At 42.5% G+C, this 12,348-nt stretch overlaps 1 long non-coding RNA gene across 1 annotated transcript; it reads left to right on the plus strand.

Moving 5' to 3' along the window:
* The first annotated feature begins 202 nt into the window (after positions 1–202).
* LOC141370782 (uncharacterized) lies at positions 203–6,713 on the plus strand. Its single transcript, XR_012375123.1, has 4 exons — positions 203–271; positions 5,789–6,011; positions 6,101–6,179; positions 6,603–6,713. It is a non-coding gene; the product is annotated as an uncharacterized lncRNA (long non-coding RNA).
* Positions 6,714–12,348: the final 5,635 nt, after the last annotated feature.

Below are 12,348 nucleotides of genomic sequence, written 5' to 3' on the forward strand. Positions count from 1 at the left end.
CAACTACCAACTCTAAAGACAAGGGAAAACCGTGGGCTCTCTTTCTAATGCTTCACTCTCAGATATGTTAATTAGTTCCCAGTGTGGCATTTGCTATGTCACTCTAGAAGCATCACACTGAGAGCATCAGATCAGCTGTGTTGCCTTACATCACAAAGGACCACGCTGGGTCACCAGCTCAGTCTAGATCTGCCTGTGTGTTGTGGGTCACAGCAGTAGGAAGCTTTCTCTGAACATGCTGGGAAGTCAAGAAGGAAGGCAAAAAGATAAGGTTTGTCCTCTGTACTGATCTGGTGCCTTTGTCTTGTTTCTGGTTCACTCGGAGCCAGTAAACTAATCCCCTGGGTGACAATAATGATTAGGATTTTTTTTTATGGTTTGACCACGTGGTGATCTCTGTAGAGAAATGGTAGAAATCTAGTCACTAATGGGTGAGAGATGACAGATTATCTGATTTCTTGGTCTGTTAGACTAATTTTAAGTTCTGGTCAATTAAGAACTTCATGTCCACAAGAAAGGAGATCAACTCTTTGAAATCTGGGCCAGCAAAGTCTTGTGTTTTGTATTTACTTTTTAACTTCTGGCTAAAGTTGTAGAACTGAAGCTACACACCCTCTCTATATGACTGTCTATAACTGAGAAAGTCTTTGACATCTTACTGTAAGAATGTGAAATGGTTTCCAACTTCTGGAGAATATTGATAAATTAAATTGTATTTCTTAATTTAAAGGAGCACTCTTCTGATTTGTTTATAAACATAAATAATCATATAAGTGGAATATTCCTAAAAATCCCACAAAATTAAAACACTGAATTTCTGATACTTTAATATGCTACACATGAAAAACAATCCTTCTTACACTAATTGTTAGCTCAGAAACATTCTGAGGATCTAAGCTTACATTATGGTAAATTTTGGCAAATCACATTACTTAAGAAAAATCAGCTATGTGTTTGCTTTGATTTAGCAGTGTTAAGTATAGTACAATAGTACTTTTCATCTTACTTTGGTTTGTTTTTGCAAGAAAAAAATCTTAAATCTCCTAAATTTACACAGGGTTGCTAACCAAATAAGCTAACATTACAACCAATAATGTTTAAGTTTACAAAAAATGTAAATTTGTGTTCAAGTAAATTGAGTCATTATCTGACAAAGTTTTCACACCAACAGTAATTATATTTTATATTGAACCAGTTTGGACATAATTTCCAACATCTTTAGGTGAATTAAAACTTTAGAAAAATATCAAACTGAGCTAATTAGTGGATAGTTCTTAGATAACCTAGATATTTTCTAAAATAGAATATTGAAACATTAATTACAAAATATAACAAAGTTTATATACTTTTGCTTATTTTTATATGCTATACAGTTATATATTCAGGTCATGTTAATAAATATATTCATCTTAATGTGTAAAAGTGATGTCTGTGGCAAATAAAATTATATGTATCACAAGCTCGTTAGTCTGCTAAATGTTCATATATGATAGATAATTCTCAATTATCTACGCCCCCAATTTTCTCTGTAAAGTAGAAGTTAGTTACTTTAGTTACAAGTCATAATTAATATGGACAGTTGACAGTTGAGACTATATGAGGCCATAGTGAGAAGTGCCTCTGTGCTTTCATTTTTCAAACAAGTCTATTCCAGAATATGAAACAGGGTAAGTGAAGGACAAAACTTGGAAAGTGAATTCTATTTGCCTTGGTTTATAATACCTAAATCTGAAGAGAAGCCATGAAAATGTTAACATTTTGGCAAACTTCTCTTGTTTTGAAGGGGTAACTTCCATAGTTTATTGACCAATGTCGTTATCCATAATATAAAAGAATATTCTTTACATCTATGTAATCTGCCTAGATAGCAAAGGTACTTTGTCTTATCAGAATAATTTTTATGCTTCTGCCTGTGCTTTATGTTTACTTTATTATGTCCTTGATTATTAAAAATACAAAGGTTCATGACTTGTGAAACAGCTAAAATGCTTTATAGGTCTGTTATTTTAAAATATTTAATAGTCACTTTGAAAAATAGGTAGCCAATTATTATTTTTCAGGCATCCAATGATCCTACCTAAGTATCCAATTCTTCTCTGGCAACTCATTAGATTCTGCCTTCCCTAGATTGGATCCTAATTTAGAAAAAATAAAATAAAATGTTTATGGTATTTTCTAGACCTCTTTGAAAATTCCCAGTTGGCCACTGAAAAATTACAAAGGTTTGCTCTTTCACCTTACAAAAAGACAGATGCTGAAAATAATTAGGTTTGTTTGGTGTGAATCATATTCTTTGATTGGATTCAGTACCGTGAGAGATGCATTTGGAGAGTTGTCAGATGAGGAGGGCTGCCCAGCCTTCCCTGCCTGAGACAAGTTCCTGCTCCTCACACAGAGGAGGCCCTGACTTGGCCCTGCCCTCTGGTCTACACAACAGTAAAAGTGGCCTGGTTTCCCTCTTCCATCTTAGTTTCTACAGGGTGAGAGGATGTAGGCATCCAAAAGATTTGGGGTAGGTAAGAGTTCAATGATTGAAGGGGATACAGAGAAGCTTCTCTTGAACGCTTTCCCTCCTCCCCATGCTCACAGGACCCCCACCTTCCAGTTGCTTCCTTCTACAGTTGACCCTTGAACTGCAAGAGTCCACTTATGCATGCATTTTTTTCAATAAATACAGCACAGTATTACAAGTTATTTCCTCTTCCTTATGATTTTCTTAATAACATTTTCTTTTCTCTAGCTTACTTGATTATAAGAATATGGTATATAATACATGTAACAAATATAAACAATGTGTTAATCAACTGTTTGTTTTAGTAAGGCTTCTGGTCAACAATAGGCTATTTGTAATTATGTTTTGGGGGAGTAAAAAGTTATATGCAGGTTTTCAACTTTGTGGGAGGTCAGCACCCCTACCCCTTTCATTGTTCAAGGGTGAACTGTATGTGGAATGAGAGTGACCTTTAGAAATCACAAAGAAGCAGAACCACTAGGATGGGTAGGTGGATGGGGGTTGAGTAGGTGGTTGGGGATGGGTGAGTGGGTGGATGGGTGGATGGGTAGATGGGTGGATAGGTCTGCTACAGCAGGAATTTGGTCTTACACAACTTAAGTCCCTGTAGGCTGTTGTCTTCTTATCTGATGCTGCACTTGAAGTCCTCAGGGCAGGCAGTTGGGAAGGGAAGATGCATGTAATGTGAGGGAGAGAATGGAAAAGCTGGAATTCACAGGATGGACTAAAATCTATGTCAACCCTGAAGAACAGGTGTCCTGCAGAAGCTGGCTTTAGGGCATGGGGAAAATACAGCTGTTTTTGCACACCATAAGAAACTGTGGATTTCTCAGGTTCTCTCTACCACATTTTCCAAGACATTTTTCTCCCCTGGTAGTTAGTCCTTAAATATATCTAGGGGTTCTATCAAGTAGCCATCCCCCTACTCAGGCTGAAGGAACAGCTCATAGGGGCCTACTACCTCTCGCTTCCTCTCTGACTGTTCTCTCCTCCCCTCAGCCTGTGGAATTGTTATCAAGTCTGTGTTTACAGAAGAGAAAGAGCTGCTTGGCAAACAATCTTTCAGAATTTTTCCACCACACTCTTGGGCAGTGGGCTCCTTAATCTTTAAAACCAACCATATGATGTCTTTTCCTCTGGCTCTGCTATGGTCATCACCTTGCAGGACTGAAGTGGGCTCACATCTGACTGCTGGGGCTGAGGGGCAAAGAGCAGGTGAGGAAAGGTGGAAGCAGCAAAAAGATCTTGAGGAGCAAATGGGGAAATTCAAAGTAGAGGGGGACTTATCAGACTTATTCCAGAATTTTCCCCACCCCCCAAATACTCAAAAACAAGGATTCCCTGGGCAATAATTTCAACAAATACTTTATTCCTTTTCAGTAAAGAAACAAACCTACTGCACACACTGCATTTGAATCCACTGAGACATTGCCCCTGACACTGAAAACAGCACATGGGCATTGTTGTTGGGAGAGGAAACCACCATGGACCCTGAACATCCCTGCATGTTCTTGCTAGGTGTGCCGGGAATGTAAGGCCCCAACGGTTATTTACCTGGGCTACTTCTCAGGGTTGTATCTACAGCAAGTAACCTTGAGGAAGAGATAGCATTTCTTTCCACAAAGGAGGATTCTTCCCCTCACTATAAAAGCAAAGACTCCTCCAAGCTCAGTGTTCCTTTCCTGTAACATGATCCACTGCCAGTGAGGCATCCATCCAGACCCACCTCTGTCACTTTCCCCCAAAACCCATGGGACTGAAGGTCATGGTGAACTGGTACAAACATGAAGCAGTGGCACAGATTTTGCCATGAGTAATAAAGTCCTTTGTCTCTGACCCAGGAGTTTCGTGTCTTCTACCAGCACCCATAGAAAAATGACATGTTAGCTTGTAAGTGGGGTAAAATCCCGGACATTGACAATTTTTTTTCAAAGTTCCTTTCAATACCTTCTCCCAAAGGATACATGGATCACTGTGACCACCATCTGTGTGTCTTAGTATGACACCTCCCCCCATAAGATCCTGCTAAGTGACATAAAGAAAAGGAGAAGATATTGGTGATAATAAAAACTAAAGCCATGGTAGAAATCTACTGTCCACGTCCCACTAGCTGAGCTCATCTGTCACCTGCCTAGAAACCTAAAAGCATGAAGACAGGGTGGACAATTTGACGATGCCCTGGTCCAGCATGGGTGGAGCTAAATCAACTGGCTGATATGGGCTGCATTCTTGGTGGTTTTAGAAAGAAGTCATCTACCCATCCAATCCAGCTTCTTAGCCTGCTGCTAGCAAATTGCTCGCCATTCCCAGACTCCTTGCAGCCTTTCCAGACGAGTTTTCAAACCTAATTAAGCTTAGCATTATCATTGTTTTTATCACATTAAGTTCCCACTTGGCCCTCAGCAGCAGAGACCACAAAGTCAGCACTGCATCTTTAAACAGAAACAACAGATTTTGGTTCAATTAAAAATTCATTAAAATGCAAATTAGTTTGTAAATTTTTTTTCCTCCTTCTGATGATTCCTCAACATGGCTTTTTAATCATAGCTGGCGCTGAAGGAGAGGTGAACCTGTAGCTAGGAAGGAATAGAGAGGGAGAGGCAAAACTCTGGAGCCCCTCTAACAGCTACAGGATGAAGGATTCTCTGAGGGCCTCACCCCCCTCTTCACTCCTCCATCACCCTATTTGTTCCCCAGAGGGGACTGGTTTCATCCTTACTGTCCCCCTGTGCTTGACTGATAAATGCAATCATTTTTCTGATCTCAAGCTTACGGAACAATGTTATCTTAAGGGAAACACCAGGATAAAATGAATAATTAACCTTATCCACCTACATTCCCTGGCTGTCCTATAATATTTTGGTAATGCTTTCAGGGAGCTTTCTCCATTAATAGCACAATGAAGTTTGACTTGGACTCTGGAACGACTTAAAATGACAACTAACCTCCCAAGTGCTTAGCCAAGTAACCAAGTAACCTCTTTGCCCAAAACCTTCAAAATCACAGTGAAACATCTACAAACTAGTAACAATGTCTACTATACATGGGACCTACAAGGCTTTACCTGCACTTTCTCACCAAGCTACCCAGCAACTTTAGTAAGCTCCCTATTTGTTATGCTCCGCATAAGAATGGAGAAACTGAGGCTCAGAGATTTGGGGGACACTTTCCCAATGCCGCATCACTAGAAGGCGTTAGTCAAGACCTGACCTCATGTCTCTTGGATTCCAATTACCGTTACACTAAATCCATGATCGTTTGTTTCCATTTTCACAGAACTTGTCCAGCTTATTGTTTTGCTCATTGACCAGCTGTTACATTCAATTGATCCTAAGAAAGGTTGGATGTGTACACGGATACTGGCTTTCAAGAAGACATTGCCGTGCTGCCTCAGATGTGAGGAGGGATGTTCTCAGCACTCTGTATGCCGTAGGAAGCAGGCAACCACTGCAAGTTCATTAGATGCCCCTAATTGCTAAGAACACATTCAGGAAGTATGGTAAATGCAACTTAATTGAGAACTAATTAACTTGTTATAGTTATCTCATTACATGCCAATTAAATGTCTAAATATTCTTTTTTTCTCAGATAAAGGAATTTAAAAAAAAAGAAAAATCAGTGAAGAAGCTGGATCCCCAAAACAAAGAATTCGGGTAGTAGGGCCTGGGTAGGTATCAACCCTGAAGGGGCAGCAATGGGGCCTACTGATCCAGAAGAAGTCAAGCTCATTAACACCTTTTTAAAGGAAGATGTTCAAAGGCAGAGGGCAGATCTTGACTTTGAGAAGAATTCTCCATTAAATCTGGTGTGAAATGGGATTTGGCCTCAAAGGCCCCAAGAGACAGGACCTGGCAAGGGCTGTTCCTACCACCCGGCTGCTGTCTAGCTATTTAAGGTTTAGGCTTCTTATCCCTTTGTTTGCTTTTAATCTGCCCTTTTCCATGAAAATCAAGGACACCTTCCACATAGCTGTATGCTGTTATCAGGAGCATATTGCCAGGGCAGGGCTCAGTTTCAGCTCAGCTCCCAAGTAATCATTCGCTCTTAATCTGTTTTCAGTGGCAATGTCGTTTAAACATCTCCTCTACAGAGTTTCCATAAACTCTTCCAAAGAGAATCAGCCACGGTGGAGGAGTCAAGAGGTGCCTTTGCCAGAGGGCCAAGAGGAAGAAGCCCGCTCATAGCACTCTACCTTCAGCCCGGATGTTTCTTTCTAAATGACATCCATTTAGATCATGGAGAAAAGTAAATTCTGTTTTTGTTTTTGTTTTGTTTTGTTTTTGTCCTGTCAAAATCTCAAATCAATATCCAGGTCCTGGCAAAGGAGGGAGGCAGATCCTGTTCTCATCAGCTCACCCCTGTCGGAATTGATGGGCAGTGAGTTGGGGCTGCCTTCCTGAGATCGGCTGGCATCGCAAGAGGAAAGGGTGTATCTGGTTCTCCATCTTAATGAAAAGCAGGCATGGCTGCTCTGAAACGTTCCCCTTGATCCCCTCAACCTCTCCAGTTTCGACAATTAGCACCCATTCCAGGGCTTTCTGGCTCCCCGTCTCGCTGAAGAACGTCCCAACTGCATCATCCCGAGGGTTTTTCCATTCTTCCTTTCTCACAGCCAGTGTTCATTCTTTCTTCTGGGGGCTGCCGGTGCTGACATAACTTTCAGCATTCTAGAGAGAAATTCCAATGCTGAAGGCCCATTCTCTAAGGGGAGCTACTCACCCAGTCTGCCCTCAGGCTGGCCCTCCAAGCCCCACAGTCCAGGTGTGTTTCTGCAGATCTTGATGGTGCTCCTTAGTTCTGGCCTTTCTGAAGACAACAACAGAAGAATTAATTGAAAACAGTGAGCCCACCCTACAGAGTGAAAAATGATAATCCACTTATTATATAGTCAGCTTAAGCGGTGGCGCACACAACCAACTATAAATAACACACAGTGAGATTCTGATATGAATTTCCAATTTCTTTTCACTACACAACGAGGGCAACCCCGCCTTAGTATCACCAGAAGCTTGACTGCCATTTGATTCGTATGGGTTTGAAATTTATTTTATTGCCTATATCTGGCTACTTTGCTTTCACTGAGTCTCTAACTCCGTTCTCATCCCACTTCAGTCTGTGCTGGGACATGGCTTCTTTGTGTGAAGCCCTTGCTTGCTTCTCTTTGCAGAAAACACTCAATCTCTACTTATGCATTTGTTCAATGTTCACTTTAAGTACAGAGTGTTTATCAACTGTATTGCTCTGCAAAGCGCCTGCCGCCGGTTACTCATTACAGGGAATGGCTTCGCTTCCTATTTTGCATGGCCCTGCAGCTTTCTCTCTATGTCTCTCTCATTTGAGCATTCTGTTTTCTTTGGCCAGCTGCCTCTGTGCTCAGTCTGCAACCTGATGATCATGGCATATTTCAAACTCTACTCCTGGAGGGTGGGGAAGGTGACTACCAGTTTGGGACTGACATGAAAAGAACTCTTCCATCGCATGGCAACGTGGTGACTGTGTTAAAATCCTCCTGGTGGAAGCAGCACCCTGGTAATGGGTTTAACCAAAGCTTTGGGGATGGAGGTAAAGGTGGGGGTCAAACAGGTGTGGTTTCTGCCAGAGAATGGTTTTCTCAATCCCAGCTGTATATTGCAGTCCCCTGGAGTGCATTTGAAAATTCTGACACCTCTGTCCCACCCCAGAGAGCCTGACTGAATTATAGGAAAGAGGGAGCCTGGACCCCAGTTGTTTCAAGTTCCCCAGGTGACACTGAGAACCACTGGACTGCAGGTTTGAGCCAAATAAGAGTCATCAAGTTCACACTGAGAACAAGGCTCAACCTCAAGTCCAAAGGGCTAGCAACAGGATTGGAGTCCACAGCGCAAAGCCAAGAGTTCAAAGTGGGGCAGAAATGAAGCGCAGTATTTTTAAAAAAAGCCAACCAGACAAGAGCCAAAAGGACGCACAGTGGCCTCTGCAAGAGCCATGGCCTGGAGACGCCCACAGCTCAACCTCGGAGGCCAAGGTGTCTGGAGCCCCAGTTGGTCAGCTTGGCTTAATGTCTGAGGCAGGACCCATGGGGGTCTGTGACTTCTTACTTACACCTTTTAGGCACCATTCTGCCTGTGGTAGCTAAGGGTTGAACCACTTCATGTCACTGCTACACAAATTATAACGACAAATACAATGGCGGAAAGTCATAGAGTGTTAGAGCCCCAAGAAATAAGATAGTCTGTCCTCCTCCATTACATCAAAAGGAGATCAGAGCCTGTTTCTCCTCCCCAAGATCTCCATTATAAAGACTCAAAAGACTCAAGTCAGATGTTCATAGACAAGCACAATGGCTTAGAATATTAATAAGAAAGTGTCAGTTACCATCAACTCTGTTATTCCAGGGTAGTGGGAAATGGGAGAGAATCCCGAAATCAACCTTTCCTGAACATCACTGTTTGAAAAGTGCCCAAGGGGGAGTGTGTTAAAAATGCAAAGTCCTGGACCCACTGCAGAGTTCAATTCAGTAAGTCTGGGAAGGGGCCCAGGAATCTGCATTCTTACCATGTGAGATGCCTTACCACCTCAGGGATTTCTGGTGTATGTGGTTCTAGAGCCAGGTTTTAAGAGATCACGGTTCAAGCAATGATATCATCACCTGATCCCTGAAGAAAAAAGCAATATTCCAAATGAGCCATCATCAAGATGGTTGTACATTGAAGCTACCTGGGCAGCATTTTGAAAAATACTAACGCCTGGGCCTCAACCCAAACCAATTAAATCAGAATCTCTGAGGGCTGAGGCCTCGTATTTCAGACTTTGGTATAATGATGTTGTATATCAAACATCTCAAAACTCAGTGGCTGAAAACATTTACTTCTCTCTTACAAGTCTGTGGCTAGACTGGAGTCAGCTCACCTAAGCTGGGCTCAGCTGGGCAAACCCTGCAGACTGCAGGTTGCATTCAGGTCAGCTCTAAGTATATTTCATTCTCTTTAGACCAGTGGCTACCTAGGATATGTTCTCGTGACAGATCACTGGAGTGCGAGACAAGCCAAACTAAGCACAGGTAAGGTTTCTGCTCATGTCATGTCTAGTAACACTCCATTGGCCAAATCAAGTCCTATGGCCAAAAATATTCTGCTCAATGGTCCAAACTACCACAGGGCTCTATCCCAGACCGATTAAATAAAAATTTCTGGGTGGAGTAGGGATAATGAAAAAGCCCCCTAAAGTGTGCAGCTGGGGTTGGATTCTTCCTTCTAAAGGATGATTCAGGTCCCAGGCCAACCCACAGATAGGCAGTTAACCCTGCCTGAAGGAATTACAGGGCTATATAATTGGAAAAAAAATGAGAAGTAGCACCATGGCAATAGAATTATTAATAATAGAGAAAATAATAGAAATCAAGCAAAGTGCATTATCTGTCCATGTCAGCCCTTCATATATTTGGACGCAGTGTTCTGCACTGCCGACCCCTGCTCCTTCTCTGAGCTTTACGCTGCCTGTTCTACTGATCGTTGTCCATATGCCATGCTTTCAATTTCCCACCATCTGACCTCACTCTTCTCCAAATGCACTCTATACGTTAAATATGCACCCCTTAAATTCTGGATCCCCCCCACACACACACACATAATATCCCACAGTGCTCCTACTGTGGCCTTGATACAGAAATAAATTAGCCTCTTCCCTCGTCTTGAGGCCAAATTCTTGTTAATTCAGCCCAAGTGAGACCAGGAGGGAGGGGGCAGCACCCACCCACCCAGCTCAGGTGAAGCAACCCTGGCTCACTGTCAAGACCAATCCCTCAGCCATCTGCCCTCACCTTGGGGTCTACACCCAGGTCTGCCTCTGACTCCCTGAGTTTCATTGGAGAAGTCGCTTTCTCCCATCTTGATCCCAGTTCCCTCCTCTGGAAAAATGGGTGTGTGGAGATGGCCATGCCCTTCCTACTCTAACCTTGAGTATGGGCTTATGCAGACACAAGAGTGGCCTTCAGAAAATGACATGGAGATCATTCATCCAACTGCCTTTGCCCTAACCAGTGAGGCCCAGTGTGGCCTGGCCCTGTCTCCCGCTCTTTCTCCCCTCTCCCCATGCTTTATCATGTGCCCATCATATTGGCCTCCTGGACATCCCTAGAACACACCATATTCTTCCCTCTCACCAGCCGTGACACCTACTCTTTCCTCTGCCTGGGACACTCTTACCGGGGTCATCAACCTTCTAGGTTTGCCTAAAACTGCCCTGCTTCCCAGGAAATGCCTCTGTCTCGGGCAAATAGGAGGGTTGGCCACCCTACTGTCCTAAATATTCATGTGGCTGTCTTTTCCATTTTCTTTAGGCTCTTCTCCAATGTTACATCTTTAGAGAAGCCTTCAGAGACCACTGGTATAAAATGGTCCACCCAACTTCTTTTCATTTTTTTTTTTAGAGAGAGAGCATGTGTGAGCAGGGGATGGCAGGGAGGGGGCAGTGGGAGAAGGAGAGAAATAATCTTAACCTGGCTCCACACCCAGCATGGAGCCTGACCTGGGGCTCAATCTCATGACTCTGAGATCATGACCTGAGCCGAAATCAAGAGTCAGATGCTTGGGGCGCCTGGGTGGCTCAGCTGGTTGGGCCTCTGCCTTCGGCTCGGGTCATGATCCCAGGGTCTTGGGATCAAGCCCCACATCAGGCTCCCTGCTCAGCAGGGAATCTGATTTTCCCTCTCCCTTCACAAAAAAAAAAAAAAAAAAAAAAAAAAAGTCAGATGCTTAACTGACTAAGCCACCCAGGCGCCCCTCTTTTCACTTCTTATCACTTCCCATATGCTGAACTTGACTGACACTTATTTATTCTCTGTCTCCCCCTTCTATATAGAGATCAGAGGGCTAGTCTTATTCCCCATTTATAGGAAAGTCTGGCACATGGGAGGCATTCTGTAAGTATTTTCTGTTGGAGTGATTTTAGGTAAACTGAACTGGTGTCTTTTCTTCTCCAATCACAGATTGGAGTTCAGGGGTATGGCTTTCAACACCACACTCTCCTGGAACATTTTAGGAGGCCAACTGGTCCTTGAGTCCCAAGAGCTTGGACCTTTGCTCACATCATTACTTGTTTAACAACAGAACAAGCTGCCCAGAGATGCAATAGCTCAGGCAGCAAAGACAATTCCATTAGCTCTTTAAACCTGCAGCAAAGTTTCATGGAGAAACATGGGACCTGCTAAGCACAAATTTAAAGAGGGGAGGTATGGTATGCACACGAATTGGAGAATAGCTCAGGAGCATACACCTGCTCTTCAATCGTAATGAACATGGCAACCAGGTATGAAGTGCCAATCCTCAAGGTCTTTTTCCTCATTGCATCCTCATACATCTATGAAAATTAGATGATGTTACTTCAGTTTAGAAATGAGGTAACCAAGAAAGAGAGAAAGCAGGTAATTCACATCAATTGGTAAGTGACAGCAGATATTTGAAAGGAAAGTCTGTCTGACCCTAGAGTCTTTTGTCTTCTCTCAAGACTAAGCTGACCCCTTATTTCATTAGCTATGCAGAAACTTAAAACTATAGTAGGACGTTTCCATAATAACTTGGAAAATACCATGTTGTAATGTTTCATTTAAAAAATAGGGTACAAACATGTATGTGTGCTTTCTTAACATTTACATTTTTAAATATTATACATAGGAAAAAGTTTTAATCTAAACCAAAATGATACAGTGGTTGTCCTAAGTAACAGGTTTTTAAGTAACGTTTAAAGTAGTTTCCAAATATGTGGTACTTTTACACTCTTAAAAAAATTGATGTGGTTATTCAAAGGGAAAGTTGCCGACACCTTGTTTACCTGTGATGAGGTGGGAGGAGAGCCCTGGA

This window comes from Callorhinus ursinus, unplaced genomic scaffold (assembly GCF_003265705.2).
Source record: "Callorhinus ursinus isolate GAN/ISIS: 27379988/994484 unplaced genomic scaffold, GSC_fseal_2.0 scaffold45, whole genome shotgun sequence".
Classification (NCBI taxonomy): Eukaryota; Metazoa; Chordata; class Mammalia; order Carnivora; family Otariidae; genus Callorhinus; species Callorhinus ursinus.